The sequence below is a fragment of the Pogona vitticeps genome, chromosome 1 (assembly GCF_051106095.1).
Source record: "Pogona vitticeps strain Pit_001003342236 chromosome 1, PviZW2.1, whole genome shotgun sequence".
Taxonomy (NCBI): domain Eukaryota; kingdom Metazoa; phylum Chordata; class Lepidosauria; order Squamata; family Agamidae; genus Pogona; species Pogona vitticeps.
Window position 1 is genome coordinate 47,627,569 of NC_135783.1, and position 18,027 is coordinate 47,645,595.

Below are 18,027 nucleotides of genomic sequence, written 5' to 3' on the forward strand. Positions count from 1 at the left end.
ATAATTCCTCTGTGTATTCTTGCCACCTCTTCTTGACGTCTTCTGCTTCTGTTAGGTCCCTCCCATTTTTGTCTTTTATCATGTTCATCTTTGCGCAAAATGTTCCTCTAATATGTCCAATTTTCCTGAACAGATCTCTGGTCTTTCCTTTTCTGTTATCTTCCTCTATTTCTTTGCATTGTTCATTTAAGAAGGCCCTCTTGTCTCTCCTTGCTATTCTCTGGAAGTCTGCATTCAAGTTTCTGTAACTTTCCCTATCTCCCTTGCATTTTGCTTCCCTTCTCCTCTCTGCTATTTCTAAGGCCTCATTGGACAGCCACTTTGCTTTCTTGCATTTCCTTTTCTTTGGGATGGTTTTCATTGCTGCCTCCTGGACAATGTTACGAGCCTCTATCCAAAGTTCTTCAGGCACTCTGTCCACCAAATCTAGTTCCTTAAATCTGTTCTTTACTTCCACTGTGTATTCATAAGGGATTTGGTTTAGATTATACCTGAGTGGCCCAGTGGTTTTTCCTAATCTCTTCAGTCTAAGCTTGAATTTTGCTATGAGAAGCTGATGATCAGAACCGCAGTCAGCTCCAGGTCTTGTTTTTGCTGACTGTATAGAGCTCCTCCATCTTTGGCTGCAGAGAATATAATCAATCTGATTTCGATATTGCCCATCTGGTGATTTCCATGTATAGAGTCGCCTCTTGTGTTGTTGGAAAAGAGTGTTTGTGATGACCAGCTTATTCTCTTGACAAAACTCTATTAGCCTTTGTCCTGCTTCGTTCTGAACTCCAAGGCCAAACTTCACTGTTGTTCCTTTTATCTCTTGGCTCCCTACTTTAGCATTCCAGTCCCCTAGAATGAGAAGAACATCTTTCTTTGGTGTCAGTTCTAGAAGGTGTTGTAAATCTTCATAGAATTGTTCAATTTCAGTCTCCTCAGCAATGCTGGTTGGTGCATAAACTTGGATTATTGTGATGTTGAATGGTCTGCCTTGGATTCGTATTGACATCATTCTATCATTTTTGAGATTGTATCCCATTACAGCTTTTCCCACTCTTTTGTTGACTATGAGGGCTACTCCATTCCTTCTACGGGATTCTTGCCCACAATAGTAGATATGATAATCATCTGAGCTGAATTCGCCCATTCCTGTCCATTTTAGTTCACTGATGCCCAGGATGTCGATGTTTATTCTTGCCATCTCCTGTTTGACCACCTCCAGCTTCCCAAGGTTCATAGATCTTACATTCCAGGTTCCTATGCAGTATTTTTCTTTGCAGCATTGGACTTTCCTTTCACTTCCAGGCACGTCCACAGCTGAGCGTCCTTTCGGCTTTGGCCCAACCACTTCATTAGCTCTGGAGCTACTTGTACTTGTCCTCCACTCTTCCTCAGTAGCATGTTGGACGCCTTCCGACCTGAGGGGCCCATCTTCCGGCGTCATATCTTTTAGCCTTTTGTTTCTGATCATGGGGCGTTCTTGGCAAAGATACTGGAGTGGCTTGCCATTTCCTACTCCAGGTGGATTGCGTTTAGTCGGAACTCTCCACTATGTCCTGTCCGTCTTGGGTGTCCCTGCACGGCATAGCCCATAGCTTCTCTGAGTTACTCAAGCCCCTTCGCCACGACAAGGCAGCAATCCATGAAGGAGCATACGACTATTATACACCAGTATTTAGGCCAACTTCTTAACTTGTAGCAATTCAAAGCTGAGACCTAACACTGATGAAATTATGCCAGCGAGCATAACTAATGGGATTCTGATCAATGCCTAGAGCTATAACACAAGCACTATACTTGGAGATAATTCTTTTAAAAAAACTTCTGTTTTATGAATGTGGGATATTGTGTTTCTGTATCAATGATTCAAAATGTCATGATTTTTAAAATATCTTTTAAAATATTTTACATCAAATACAAAATCTCTTTGCAAGTACAAATCTCTGTTTGGCTAGGAAGGAGTTAAAAATTCAACGTGGCCATGATTGACAGGTTCAGAAGTTTAAATTGCCCCAGACCTGAAGCTGATTTCATCTTTAAAACTTGTGTCAGGAGCCTGGTCTCAGAAATCATGAAATAATGTTTACTGAGAGCACTCAGGATTGGGATAAACATAACTCCTCTGTGTTTTTATAATGCAGAAATACTTTGAATAACCTTATTCAAAGATTATGCAGAAATACTTGGAATATGTCTTACAAAATTATATGGTAATTCCCTGGAGATGCATGGCAAAATGTCTGGCTTTCTGGATGACTGTCACTGTATAACTTTTTATTACTTTCTTCACAGCAAGTATTTGCTTGCTTCAAAGAAAACCTGTCCTTTAACTCTGTTTCTGTGACCTTTAATTATCCTAAGCTATCCAATTATCTCCACTTCTACATCCAGGAAACTGGAACAATGTATATAGTTTACAAAGTTCTTAGTGGCAAGCTTGTTTTATGTGTGCTCAGTGCGATAAGAATTTTTTTTTCCTCCTTTTTGAAAGGCTTTTATTGAGGGCCAATATTTCAGCCCCTACAGCATGGATTCTTTCCAAATAAAAATGTGGGTTGGGTCAAACATTTTAGCAAGACCGGCCATTTCAATTTATATGATCTATTTTAAATCTGGGCATGTTTCAGGTTGCTTATTTTTGAATGGGGGAAAGCAATTTTACTTTTAAAAATTCATAATGTTAAAAATTCCCCATATCTAGCACAGAGCAAGAGCAGACTGTCTGCTAAAACTGTGCCAAATTTTATACTGGTCTGAAGTTCTGTTTAAAAGTTATAAATTATTGTTTGGACTGCCCCCATTTTTAGAGTTGCCTTAGAGAATACTGATTTGCTCGGCTGGCATAAAATCATTGCTGCTCTCTCATGCAACAATAAAATACTCCTGGCTCCTGGGGGAAAACAAACAGCAACAATTAAGGTTTATAGATCTTGGTATCTAGGTGACCACTCTTGTAGACAGAATGCTTGGTTAGGTGGGTCTCAAGCATCAAACAAAAGATGCCTTCAAATAGAGGGTAACCCTCTGTAGGGTGTAGCATAGAGCCATGTGTGGGTCACAGTTACTCTTCCATCCAGGCCCAGAGCAGACCAACATTTGAAAAAGTTATTTTTTTGGATTACAGAGAAAAGAGAAAATAACATTTCCAGTCTTTGAAACAGAGAGAGCTGCTTGGCTTGAGCAAGGATGCTACCTCATATGCCTTCAGACACACCCTGGGACCACAATGGTTGGAGAATTTATTTTTTATTGAACATTTCAGACCAAACATTCCCAAAATGGCTGCATTTCAGTCAAGCGTAACACCACAATTAATATGCAGAGCAACAGTTATCATGTTTCTGCCGCAACGGCTTATAAAAGAGGATGAGTGTATCACTAAAAGCGCTGCTGCTAAAGCATATGACCAGTGTGCATGTGGCCCATTCATTACTGGCCGTGGCTCTCCTGGGTGGGATTAATCGTTAAATATCCTCTGCCCGTTGCCACTTGTCTAAAGAAAACCACCCCGTCGCCTGCCCCTTTTTTCCACAAAGAGGTGGCTCTTGAGACCTGGTGCTGTGCTGCTGTTCTTACCTTGGAAATGAGCAGAGAGAATAGGCCTCCCATTAAGCAGCAGTTACGGACAAGTGAGCTCTCAAGTTCCGATCATCACTCAGCCTGCTCTCAGCTGAAAGGTAGGCCGAGGCATGGACTAGGTGCTGGTACCAATTAGCAGCCTGAAACAGAGGTTATTACAGGACAAGCTCTGTTTAACTTAACTGCTAACAGACTGGCTCTGTCAGCTGGAAGGAATCACAGGCAAACAAACTTAATGGCAGCCTGAGGGAAGTAGGGGTGGGGTGGAGAGAATGGTGCTTTCCCTTCCCTGTAAGACCTTTATTTCATAAAAAGAGAAACGTAGCCCTCCTTTAAAAAAAACATGTGTATAAGGGAGCCTCTCAGAACCCTCGAAGCCAAAGAGTAGTGCAGGTTTGATCAATCCAAGCTTTACTGAGTGACCTGCATCTCAAAAGCTGTGGGCTTTTGACAGCCTGTTCCTGGAATTTGGTTTGCAACAAGAGCAGAACAGCTGCTTTGCATGGCACCAGCTGCTGTGCGGTACAATATAAAATAAAGTGACACATTCTAAAAATTCTATAAGGGTCTCTCCACATAACTGGGAACCTTGGAAAAAGGCAAGTTTCCAATCAAGCCTATAGCTGTGCAGGCCACAGCTGAAAGTCTGCACGTTGGGGGCAGGGATGGTATCATTTATGTAATTTTTTTTGGTATCTCATCTTTTTTTTTCTCAAAAAGGACCCAAGGCTGCTTGCATCATTAAAAGACAGTGTTTAGACAGTGTCTAAAAACAGTAAGTATACAGATGCTAAAAATGATCAAACAAATACCACTCTGAGAAACTGTAAACTAAAACAATATCAAAAACACATTCAAAGCAGTAAGGCACAACAATCCATTTAACAATTCCGCTCACTGAGGGAAAGCTTGCCTGAAGACAAAAGTCTTTTCCTGATTGCAGAAGGACAACAAAAATGGGGCCAATCTGGCCTCCTGTGGGAGGGAGTTCCAAAGTTTGAGGGCAGCAGCATCAGCAGGAGAGAAGGCCCTCTCCTGTGTTTCTCCCAAACAGGTGAAGGCGATGGCACCAAGCAAAAGGCTCTCCTGTTGATCTCCTCTCATATACCTAATTCCACGGTCCCACCCTTCTCTTTGAATCTGATAGTAAAGTATGAGAAGTGCTCACATCATTCTGAGATGGGTTAGGCATCTGGGCCTGGTTTTGAACTTGGCTGATAAGAATTCTAGCTAATATCCTGCTTTTTTATTAATACGGAAGACTAATTCTTAAACTGTGTCAAACTTAAAAGGAAAGGAAAGGAAAGAAATGACGAGAATGGTGGCATTAAATCTACTGACAAACAGCTTCTTGTCAGGCTTGGCTCAAGCTGGCAGCTTTCTGGCAACTTTTCTTGTTAGCCACAACTCATTTAGAATGTGGCCTGTTGTCCTTAAGTCTGCTAGTGTGAAAGTCAGTTGCTTGCTTGATGCTGCTGTTATCAGCTCTACCTATCTTTTACTTCTTCTTCTTCTTCTGCAAATGCTTATTACTAAAGGGTCAAAGAACAGGAATCAGAAGTCTGAATGTTTTCACAGTATTAATGTGAGTTCCCAATATTGGGATATACTGTTGTAAACTGGTCTGCAGAAGGTAAGGAAAGCAAAGGAGTCACACCTTTCCTTGCACCAAATGCTTTTTTAAAGAAAAAAATTATACTTTTCAGAAGCTGGGCCAGTCAAACTTACTGTTTTATCTGTTTTGCATTAAGATAGATAAAACTTTGGCACCAGATTACTTCTCCACGGAGTGTTATTTCCTCCTTTTTCTATGATTTGAATCAAACTAAGCCCGCTTGTATTCTTCAGCCACAACAAATGCCAATGCTGGAAGCACTTGCAAGCCCCCTGCTTTAAGACTCTGCTTATCTAGAAAGCTTTTAGCAAGCAAATGACGTTGGGCCTTTGAAGCAACGTTATGAAAACCTCTCCATCCCTTGAAGAAGCTCCGCTGGATGGCACTGTGCAGAAACAATAGCGGCAAGGAGGAAAGGCCTCAATGCTACTATCATCATTATTGCCAGTCGGTTCTTCAAAAGGTCTGTGTTGTCTCTGACATGATGTGACTTGACTTTTCCACCACTTGTGCCCTTGTTGCTGTTTGAATTCTTGTATCCTTTCCTTTCTTCTCTTACAAGATTCACTTGCCAAGGCTTTTGAACACTACTAGTAGCAATCCTATCAATGGCCCAGGTCAACTTGCCATGCCCAAAACTGACCAAAAGAGCAATGGTCAACATTAGTGAATTTATATGTGCTTGGAGAAGTTACTTTTTTGAAGTGAAACTCCCATAAATATGTTCCCAGGACACTTGTTCGTTTATCAGTTACATTTATAACTGATTATAACTGTCTTTCTCACAATGAACCAGTGTGGTGTATATGGCTTTTCGCTGCTCCACAGCAATCCTGTGAGGGGAGCACAGCAGGGAGTGAGAGAGATGGACTGGCCTAAAGTCAGCCTAAAGTCTCGGAGGAAGTCGTGGCTCAGTGGCCACTGCCTATGTGAGGGTCAAACTGCTGTTTGGCTGGGGGGTCAAACTAGATAACACAGTTAAGCATCATTAGAATGAAAGCTCTATTTTAAGAGGAAAGACTGATTAATTATTCCAAAATCTTCTCCCTTCAACAGCATTTGGCCAATTAACTTGCCTTTATTATATAATTGATCCGTTTGGAGATAGCATGGCTTCATCTACCTGTCTGCTGTCTCGTGGAGGTAGTGCTGGAAAAATTGCATGCCTGGAGGGATTACAGTTGTAACAGGAGGAAATGCACATTTGTCTTGGTGTGATCCGGGAGTGGGATTAGGAAGACTGGAGAATCGGAAGTGTAACAATTGGCAATTTGTCCTTTCGTATCTGTATATTGTTTTGTATTTACTTTCTTTGCTTGCTCTGCTGTAAACTTCCAGAGAGTGCATTGCGCTATGGGGTGGTTTATAAATTGAAATAATGGATAAATAACAAATAAACACCAATCTCCATTTTCTTTGGGATGTTGTGTAAAAATGGGCTGAGCTGTAGTATTTGTTTGATTTGGGGGGTGACAAGAGGGCAGAGAAAAGAGCCTTCGGTTGCCTCAGGGGTGGAGCAATACACTTAGAGACCCTCTGTTTTCCCTCTGTCATTCATGGGGTTAAAATGTCTTAAAATCAGCTCAGCTATTTGAACTGAGGAATGGGGGAGTCAAAGGTAGAATTGGTAGACTCCACCCCTGGGGCCAAAGAAGAAGGCAGATGTATCCCCTGATAAAGCCTAACATCTCCACTGAGGTGGCAGGGAGGGCTCAGGCTGAGGACCCCATCTGGTACGTATATCTGTCCCAGCAGCTGCTCAGCAAGCTCTATTCCAGAGTTGCTGGGCAAAGGAAGGGAGTTCCATCACTGTATAGAATAGCATTCTCATTCTGGAATATTCTTTTGTTCCCTTTGTTCTCAGCTTAATTTTCTATGCTTTGCTTAAAATTATATACTGTTAGTATTGAGAGTGTGCATGTGTGCTTTCTTTCCTGTGGAAAGGTGGGAACTAAGGAAGAAATGCCCTGGAGCGGGGCAGTTAGGAGAACCGAGTATAACTGTAGAGATTACCTACATAGGACTCAGATGCTGAAAGGAGGTGGGCAGTAAAGACTAAGGGCTCATTCTCCCTTTTTTTATACACATGCAAACATTACTTTGGAGGTGATTGAACCCCACATTGGAAAAGATGCATGTCATAATATAGCATCCCGCACCCAGTATTTAACGTCTACCATTTCCATGAAATTAATGCTGCTGTTTAGCTCCCAGCCCAAGCCCAGGTCAGAGCTGTTTGGGCTTCCCCACTCATAAACAAACAAAAACAAATAAACAAATCATACACAGTTCTTGAATTGTACAAATAACATAATGGACCCAGATGAGGAGCAGATCAGAATGTGTGCTAAAGTACAGAGGACAGGGTGTCCCTGTTCTTTGTGTCCTTTATTCTGGTACTCACTTGGTTGAGGGAGGCTTGCACACATGTCTAATAAATGAAGCAAATGCTGTCAGGATGGATGTAAATAGCTCCTTGCCAACATGATCTTGAATCAAACAAGTGGGGCCATGTTAAAAACCAGGTAACTTAGATCTAAAAGTAAACCAGTTCAACTTGCCTCAGGGGAGGTAGGTGTGTTGGATGGGTATCTGTGTTACAGGTACAGCAGTCCCAAGAGGAATGGAAAGGGTTAAGTTCTACTGTGTCCTTAGGCAGGGAAAGTACACTCACCACAAGGCAAGACAACAGTTGTTCTGGTATTTGTTGCCTTCCTTATTATCATTTCTCTGACAAGCGAGGAAATGGAATTCTATTATGAGTCAATATAAAGGCCACCCTGAATGGAATTTTGTTTCATCCACTTTGCTCCCTGCCAGAAACCCTAAATCCTCCTGAGAGTGAAAGGAAGACCACTGTTTCCAAAATACTTCCACTAGGGAGCAGGAGTGGACCAATAATTCTGGACATAGTATCAGAGCCACAAGGGTGGTAGGACTCTAGGCACATATCCTAACAATCTCTGCCCTGTTGATTTCTATAATGTTATTCATAACTTTGTCCATATAATAAAGACAGCTGTCTCTGTACCATTCTTGCTGACAAAATCCAACTTTCCCCAATTCGGTACGTTCCAATTTTTGTTGGATAGGACTGTAGCTCCCAGCATCCCCAAACAGCACAGCCAATGTGCGGCGAGAAGTATGAGCTGGAGGGAGTAGAGAAAGGTGGGTGAGAACATTGTTTATGATTATTTTCACTTGTAGGACTGCCAGTAATCATTTTAGGATTGCCAGTAGGGTCTCCTAAGGCACTTTGCACAGGTTAATACAAACACAACTTCATTGCTGCAGGATAATGCAAACATAAATTTCAAAAAATGCAATGAAATGCATAACAAATTTGTGGTAAGATATTAAAAACCAACATTCCTCGCTTCCTAAGCCAAATACCAAAGACCAGTCTATATCCTGGGGAGAGTGATCAGGATTCCCCACCCCACCATTGTTGTTTAGTTGTTAAGTCGTGTCTGACTCTTCGTGACCCCGTGTACCAGAGCACGCCAGTCTTCCAGTGCCTCCCAGAGTTTGGTCAAATTCATGTTGGTGGCTTCGATGACAATATACAACCATCTCGTCCTCTGTCATCCCCTTCTCCTCTTGCCTTCACATTTTCCCAAAATCAGGATCTTTTCCAGGGAGTCTTCTCATGAAATGGCCAAAGTATTGGAGCATCAGCTTCAGGATCTGTCGTTCCAGTGAGCACTCAGGGTTGATTTCCTTCAAAATGGATAGGTTTGTTCTCCTTGCAGTCCAAGGGGCTATCAAGAGTCTCTTCCAGCACCACAATTCAAAAGCATCAATTATTCAGCTGTCAGCCTTCTTTATGGTCCAGCTCTCATTTCCATACATCACTACTGGAAAAACCATAGCTTTGAATATGTCGACCTTTGTCGGGAAGGTGATGTCTCTGCTTTTTAAGATGCTGTCTAGGTTTGTCATCTCTTTCCTTCCAAGAAGCAGTCAGCTTTGATTTCATGGGGGCTGCAGTGATTATGGAGCCCAAGAAAGTAAAATCTGTCACTGCCTCCATATCTTTCCCTACTATTTGCTAGGAGGTGATAGGACCAGTGGCCATGATCTTTGTTTTTTTGATGTTGAGCTTCAGACCATTTTTGCGCTCTTTTCTTTCACCCTCATTACAAGGTTCCTTAATTCCTCCTCACTTTCTGCCATCACAGTGGTATTGTCTGCATATCTAGTGGACTAGACTGGTTCTGGGGAGATGGAATGGACCACCATAGCACTTGTGGTGCTGCACTTCATATTTGTATCCCCAGGGATACGAACATGAAGCACCCATCTCTATTGTAGAGCTCTTGGTCTGATATAGCTTTCTCCCCTCAGCTTGCCTAACTCAAAGAAAGAGTTTGGAAAATGGAACACAGTTTTCTAGGCTGTGTTTTGTGAAGCGGCATGGCAACATTGGTGTACCTGAGAAGTTAAAGGATATGTATGTTTCTCCATTGCATGTGTTGTCCATAGTCAGACCTTTGCTTTCACGTAGCCATCTTTCAGTCTTGAGAGACTATGGTGACATGCTCTGAATAGAGGTCTTGGAACAGCGTCTAGTGTGGCTGAGAAGGCCAATTCAAGAGCGACAATCCCTTCCACACTGAAGACAAATGCAATCTGTCCCCTGTCCAGCTCCATGATTTTGCTGGTTTCAGGACTGCCTCTTTGCCTCGACCTGCTGAACAAGGGTCTCTTCAAACTGGGAGAGGCCATGCTGCACCGCCTGCCTCCAGGTTGAATGCTCAGATGTCAAAGTTTCCCATCTGTTGAGGTCCATTCCTAAGGTCTTCAGATCCTGCTTGCAGATATCCTCGTATCGCATCTGTAGTCTCCCTCTGGGGCACTTTCCCTGCATTAATTCTCCATACAGGAGATATTTTGGAATCCTACCATCAGCCATTCTCACGACCTTTGCTTTACCATTCTATACAGCTCAAAACAACCCTTCAAAATATTTTGGCACAGAGGGACTACAGCCACATCCAAGCTGTTCTTGATTCTGTCTTCTCCCAATAACAATAGTACAGGTCATATGCTCATCTTCTGGAATCCTCTAGCACTTGATAATTCTGTGTTCTTGTTGGAATTTGTGTGTGGTGCATGTATATTTAAACTCCCATTTTAAAAAGCCATAAAATGCTTCGAAAAAGCTCTGATGTATGAATGTGGGATATTGTCTTTCTGTACCCATGATTCCAAAAGCTAAGAAACAGACCGATATTGCTGCACAATATTGTATCCAAGTTGCTAGCAGGAAAAAAGATACCTAGCAGGCATCAACAATGGCAGCAGTCAAGATGGTCTACAGAATACCCTCTTCTGCTCACTGCTATTCATACATGTTGGGAGGGAAAAACTCTGACAATTGCTTTATGTTTGGGCGAGGAGTGGTTAACTGATGGAAAAAAAGGAATCAGCTTCTGGGATTTTCCCTTGTGTGTTGTCACTTTATGAATGGATGTGAGCAGAAGAGGGTATCCTGTAGACCAGTAGTCCCCGACCCCCAGTCCACGGACCAGTTCTGGTCTGTGGCCTTGCCAGGGACTGGGTGGCGGAGACAAATCTTCTGTCCCCACACATGCAGACACATGCACGCCCCTCCCATGCACGCACGGCCTGTCCCACGGCCCCTCCCATGCTCACACGGCCCTTCCCACGCACACATGAATGCCCCCCGCACGCTAAATTGATCCATGAGGGCAAAAAGGTTGGGGACCACTGCTGTAGACTATCTTGACTGGTGCCATTGGTGTTGTCAACATTCAGTCTGTCCTTTGATGTATAAACCTTGGTATCCTTTTTTCCTGCTGGCAGTGCGGGCATGATATTGTCCAGCAATATCAGGCAATTTCCTGGCTTTTTGAATAGTGGGTATAGAGCACAATATCCCACATTTATAAACCAGAGGTGTTGTTGTTGTTGAAGAATTGAATATAGTTATATAGCAATCAATCTGTTTTACAGAATCCAGTGAATAGAGGCTATTAATTGCTAAAGGCGTGCCTAAATTAAAAAGCCTTTGTCTGCCAGTGGAAGGATGGTAGGGTGGGGCAAACCTAGTGTCTCTTATTTCAGGATTCCAAAGCCTGGGAGCAACCACAGAGAAGGTCTTTTCTCTCATCTCCCTACCAAAATAAGCTTATCTTTGGCTTAACTTGGCAAGCAGTACAAGCCTCTTCTGTTCTAATACACAGAGCAAATGCTCTGAAGTGATATTACTTTTCATAAAGATAGGAGGAATGAATGATAAGCTTCCAGGAACTCCTGAGCATTTCCATATTAATGAATGACCATTGGAGAGATTATAAAGTTTAGCATGCATGATTATGAAAGAGAAAGAAATGCAGTTTCCAACGAACACTGGAATGAGATCAGCAATTTGATCTCCCAATATATATATATATATATTTAAAAACCCCCACCATGAATCATGTTGTTTTGTTTTTCTTTGTCCATTTTTCACAACAGCAGGGAGAGGCAAGGGACTTCAATACTTTCTTCCTGTGCTGGTTCCCCAGTTTGTCTCCTCCTCCATCCCTGGTTGTTGTAAGCCCTGAAGCTTGCAAACACAGGTGGACCTCCTACATAATGTCTGGCCTGAAGCCTTTGGAGTATTCTGTTGCTCCATTCTTGTTCAACTCCCAAAGTGGCAGGACAGGCTTAACCATCACAGTGTATCTCAACATGACCTAAGGAGACAGTCCCTCAGGGGACTGAGTTAGGAAGGAATTCATTCTTACACTATTTGTTAAATGCTTTACCTCTCTGTTGAAGATATCTAACATGGAGGAAATAAACAACTGCCAATGGTGGTAATATGTGTCTGTGTCATATATTCAGAGCAGAGCTTACATATGTTACTGTTTTGGAATCTCACGATGCCCCAGCCAACATGCTCAATAGCCATGCTGGTAGAGGGATTTGCAGTCTAAAAGAGTAGTTACTTTAAGTTCCAATTCAGAATATAGGAGTAACTATTCAACAAGTTACATATAATTAATTATTCCCTCAATACCTCACACATAACTAAGTTGTAGTAGGACTGTAGTGTAACGAGGAAAAGCTGCTTGGTTTGTGGTGTAACTGTAACTTTTTAGTTAAAGCTGTATTTATGTGGTGTGATCTTACAACATTATATTTATGGGGGCATAGAGGAATAAAACCATATGTTTCCAGTGTAGAGATGGATACGAGCTGCTGGTTTGGCAGTTTGGCACAGTTCATTTCCTGGCCGAACAGCTGGTCCATGGTTCGGTGCCCTGGCTCCTCCAGTGAGTGCCCATTTAGCAGCAGTGCACAGAGGAGGTGGGGTGGGGTGCTGCTGCTGAGCGGGCACCCGCCGGAGGAGCCAGGGTGCCAAACCATGGGTCAGCTGTTTTGCCAAGGAAGTGAACCACACCAAACGGCCGAGCCAGCCGTTCATGCCCATTTTGATTACCCTATGTTGCTAAATGTAAAAATGTTCATATGTTTCTAAAAGCAAAGGAATTGAAAAATAGTTCATTATGTACAAGTTGCGAACAGCAGCAGCCAAAAGGTAGTAGCTTGGGGTAGGTGACAACAACAACCGTGGAGTACAAGGCTTCATATTTTCTGACTGGTCCCCTAAAACAAAAGTCAGCTGTTATATCAGCTTTGCATGAAAAAAATGGCATTAAGCCCTTTGAAAGTAGGGATGTTGAAGGTAAAGCAGAGCTCTTGGTGGTCAGTACTTACCAATGTGTGCTTCCCAAAAGATATTAAACTTAATTAATATCTATAACTCTGAAGTGGCTTTGCTACAAGTGCTAGGTGATTGAAAAGGAATGTTATTGATTAGTAAATGCTATGCATGTTTTATATACAGCTTCCTTTTTTATTATAACATTTCTTTTAAAAACCACTTTTCTTTTATTATATTTTATAATATAATAATATTATATTATATTTCTTATATTATTATTAAGGAATATGTGTTTACGTGAACCCCTAATTCATAGCAGTGACCAAAACTTTGATAAAGGAACCAGAACATACCGTCCTTACCTTTGTAATGTTGACATACCCATTTTTTCAAAGTGTAAAGTACTGCTCCCTAAGGAGGTGCAAATATTTAACGTAAAAACAAGAAGAGCCCAGTAGGACAGTTTATATATGGTTTCTTATTCTGTTCCCACAGTGGCCAACAAATTCCCATGGGAAGTTCACAACATAGGGCACGAGCACAACAGTTACCTCCCCTTGGTGTGTCCCAGCAAGTGGTATTCAGAGTCACAATGAACTTATTATGTTACATCTAGTAGTAAGACAGATTACAGACTATTAAATATCCAGTGTGGTATAGCAGATAGAGTGATGGACTAGGAGTCTGAAGACCATGGTTCAGATCCTCACTCAGCCATGGAAACTCACTGGGAGAACTGAACTGATAAAATCATTACTTAAATATCTCACTTAGTACCTTAAAACCCCTATTAGGGTTGCTATAAATTGGTTCCAAATCGATGGCACAAAACAACAAAGTAAGACAGATGCACATCTTCATCAGTGTCCTCACTTTAGGGGGAACAGTTCTCTGCCTTGAGGAAAGTTTATATCTTTAAAGGTTGCTAAACGTGGATGAAATTCACCATAATTCAACCTTTGACACAATAGTGAATGCTTTAGTATAGAAACTTCATGGATCATATTAGTTTAAGCAGACACTGTTTTCAGAACAAGGGAAAGCACAGAGCATGTAATTAACTCCTATCTATGGTGTCACCATCTCTGAAATAAGATGGTAATAATCAACAATGCACTGTGGCTGCAAAGACAAGCAAATGTGAGAATAATTATAAAGCACTTTGCACATTGAAAATATATTAAATGCAGCTTCATTTCCAATTGTCAGCCGCATAAATCTTTCTTGATACCACTTGCATCCAAAATGGCTCTAGACTCCCCCAAGCCCTTTCCTTGCAATACGCCCTATCAATCCTCTTCTTTAAAAAAAATCTTTATTTATATATGATAATTTCTATGTCACTTTCCTTTTTAAAAAAAAATAATAATCCTGAGGTGGTTTATCAGACTTATAGAGAGCAATAAAACAAATCATTAAAAGAATAGACCAATGACAAAGCACACATTGTACCTTTATTGTTTTTGGCCATAGGCCTTTACAAAGGCAGATTTACATAAAAACGGTTAAAACAAAAGGATGCCAATGGCAAAACAGCAGGGTATTTCATTAAAGACTTTGAGTGTTCACCTGGTGTGATTGAGATCTCTAATGACTTGTACAAATAAATGGGTCTTCAGTAGATGAGGGCATGAAGTTGAGTGCCAGAAGTCAAGGCTCTCCTCTGCACAGCAGCCAAATGTACTTCACTAGACTATGACATAGTAAGTAGGGCTTCTTCAGAGGACAAAACTTGGAGCAGACTAGATGAAATACAGTGGTCTTTCAGATAACCTTGTGCTGAACTGTTGGCAAGAGCATCAACCAGAATATGGATTGGTGACTAACTGGCAGCCAATGCTGAGGACAGAGTACTGGATTGGGCTCAATGGAAGTCAAACTCAATGCACTGTGAAGAACCATAAATACATTTCCCCCTTCTGTCTCTTTACTCCAGTTCCCTTTCCCTATTTTGGCCCTAACCAGCCCTGATTTGCCCAAGAAAGCAGACATAATTGCACCTATTTCTTGCACTGTGCGAAAAAACATGGATGCATGGTGATTACTGGAATGTCGAAAGTGAATTAGGGTGAGAACACAGAGCTGTTGATGGAATTTTGAAAAGAGTGGGTGGAGGAGGAATAAACCAAGTACAGTACTGTATGCTAACTGAGGACAACTCAGTTAACTCAACCGAAACAAACCCACTTGCATGCAGTGAGGCACTGGGGTTGGTTTACATACCTGTTGTGATTTCCTCTCACTTCAGATCAAGACATCACTAAATGGAAGTAAATAACCTGCAGCATGAACATACCCCAAATGCATAAGAAAACATTTGGTTGGCTTCCACGCATTGCTCTCTCTCTCTCTCTCTTGGAAATATGTTTGTGCTTAGTGAGTGACAGCATTCTTTCTAAATCATCACAGAATTGTCTTTTGCTCTGTTGTTCCTTTCCTCTTTCATATCCAGTAAGCTGCTCTGTGAGAAAGAGATAACTCTATCACTTATGATGCTTTCATGCACAAGGCACCCAGCCACTTTTCATGGGAAGTAGGAGTGTGCATCAGCCACATTTGAACCTAGATTTAGCAGTCCAAATTTTGCGGCCTACCACTCACAGTTGTTGAGAGTTGGTGAAGAGTTATCATGTTACTTTGTAGTAGAATTATTAAAAATATGCAGGCATAGTGATCCCTCATCGTGGGATTAGGCCTGCCAGATCTCTGAGAAATAGGCTCAGAAGTTTGTTTGTTTGTTTAACTTGTATACCACACCAGTTAGTGGTAAACACTACTTTGGGTGGTTTACATCGAAAATAAAAGAGATGTAACGTAACATAAAATAAATCATAAATATACTAAAGACTAACACCACATAAACAAACACAATAGCCCACAAGTAATAAATCAGAGAAACTAATTGATGTCAAGTGGGCAATATTACGATGGTCAGTCAGTGTAATATGAAAGGGAGGATGTTCTCAATGGCTTTAGTAAACAGTCTTGTTTTGAGCATCTTCTTAAAAACTGTGAAGGAGGAGGCCAGGTGCCCATTCCAAAGAGATGGGGCCACAACTGAGAAGGCCCTTTTGAGTTGATAACTTCCTGACCTCCTTTGATGTGACAACCTGAAGAAGCATACCCCAGGAGAATTGAACAGTGCAGATGGATGTTTTGTGCTCTGTTTAGACCCCCCCCTCTTTTTAAAATTCACTTTCAACTTTTTTAAACTAACATGCTTAAATTTTTCTGGCAAAACTGGTTGAAACTTGCAGGGATGCATATGACTGCCAGATTTCAGACAAATAAGTGCTTGGTTTTGTGCTCTGTTTCATTTGAGGGGAAATGCCATTTCTAATTTCCTAACAGTAATGGACAGAACGTACTAGTCTGTTTGCACCTTTTAAGGAATGCAGGTCTGCCAAATGTCAGCAAAGCAGGTACGTACATTTGTACAAGAGCTGCCTTCACAGTTTGGGGACTGTCAAAACTGCTGCTCTTCTCTCCTTGGGTTTTTGTGGGCAATTGCTAAAAAAAAAAAACTAGTTTAGAAACTGGAAATTTTTCAGAAGGATTTATGTAGAATATTTTGTAGAAAGGGAATGATTCATTTCCCCTTGATTTGTGTATGTTTTACGATTTGATAATGCCCAGAAATCCATTGAGAGGGAGGTACAGGAAGTGAATCAGCTCCCTGTCTGATCACTCATAGAGGTGTCCTTAGGCAGGAAAGCTGCAGAATGTCAAATAGGAACTAGAGATTTATGATGAATTTATGATGAATTAAGAACACTTTAAAGCTTTTTGCTATAATTCTGGCTACAGGACCTGAGTGGGCGAGAGAAGTGATTACAATGACAGAAGCAGAAGGACTTGACCATCCAGCATTTTCCAAGCAAGCACGACGCTCAACATTAAAAAAAAAAAATAAGATCATGGCCATTGGCCCCATCACCTCCTGGGAACTAGAAGGGGAAGATGTGGAGGCAGTGACAGATTTTATCTTCTTGGGCTCCATGATCACTGCAGATGGTGACAGCAGCCACGAAATTAAAAGACGCCTGCTTCTTGGGAGGAAAGCGATGACAAACCTAGACAACATCTTAAAAAGCAGAGACATCACCTTGCTGACAAAGGTCTGCATAATCAATGCGATGGTTTTTCCTGTCGTGATGTTTGGAAGTGAGAGCTGGACCATATAGAAGGCTTACTGCTGAGGAATTCATGCTTTTGAATTGTGGTGCTGGAGGAGACTCTTGAGAGAGTCCCCTGGACTGCAAGGAGAACAAAACTATCCATTCTGAAGGAGATCGATCCTGAGTGCTCAGTGGAAGGACAGATCCTGAAGCTGAGGCTTCAGTATTTTGGCCATCTCATGAGAAGAGAAGATTCTCTGGAAAAGACCCTGATTTTGGGAAAATGTGAAGGCAAGACGAGAAGGGGACAACAGAGGACAAGGCGATCAGACCGTGTCATCGAAACTACTAATATTAATTTGACCAAACTCCAGGAGGCAGTGGAAGACAAGAAGGCCTGGCATGCTCTGGTCCATGGGGTCACAAAGAGTCGGACATGACTTAACAACTAAACAACAACAAAAGATATAATATATATTAATATTTCTTCTCCTAAGACTGAATCAAAGTGTTAAACAATAGAACAGTCATGTGCTATATTCATCCCATAGTACAGGACAGGCAACAATGGGCTTAAGTTACAGGAAATCAGATTTGGGTTTAATATCAGGGAAGACTTCCTGTTAGAGCAGTTTGGTAATGGAATCTGTTGCCTCAAGTGATGGTGATGTTGAGATTTTGATGTGAATACGTTTTAAATATAAATGTTGTATAGTTGAAAGTAAAATTGCTGATTTTACCTGAGTCATTGTACTGATTGTATTCAGGTGTAGTTACGAAAGTGCTCCAACACTGAAGGCATTCAAGAGAAATTTAGACAACCACCTGGCAGATGTCCTTCGATATCTGCCAGGTAGATTAAGCAGGGGTTGGACTCAATGGCATTGTACACCCCTTCCAACTTCATTATTCTATGATTCTATATGGCTACCTCCCCCTCTCCCCACAGGAATTATGCTTGAATAGCTCTGGTAAAATTACTCACTATGATTAGAAGACTGAATTGTCCATCAGAATACACACCCTGCTCTCCCTTCCCCTTCTAC

General features: G+C 41.6%; 1 long non-coding RNA gene across 5 annotated transcripts in view; it reads left to right on the forward strand.

Moving 5' to 3' along the window:
- LOC140704785 (uncharacterized) overlaps window positions 1-18,027 on the forward strand; it is a 243,952-nt gene that overhangs the window by 108,848 nt on the left and 117,077 nt on the right. The window contains exon 1 of one of the 5 annotated variants that reach the window (XR_013540427.1): window positions 1,673-5,648. The exons of the other annotated variants lie outside the window; for them this stretch is intronic. This is a non-coding gene — a long non-coding RNA (uncharacterized LOC140704785). Of the gene's footprint in view, window positions 1-1,672; window positions 5,649-18,027 lie in introns of those variants that run through there. 5 annotated transcript variants of the gene reach the window in all.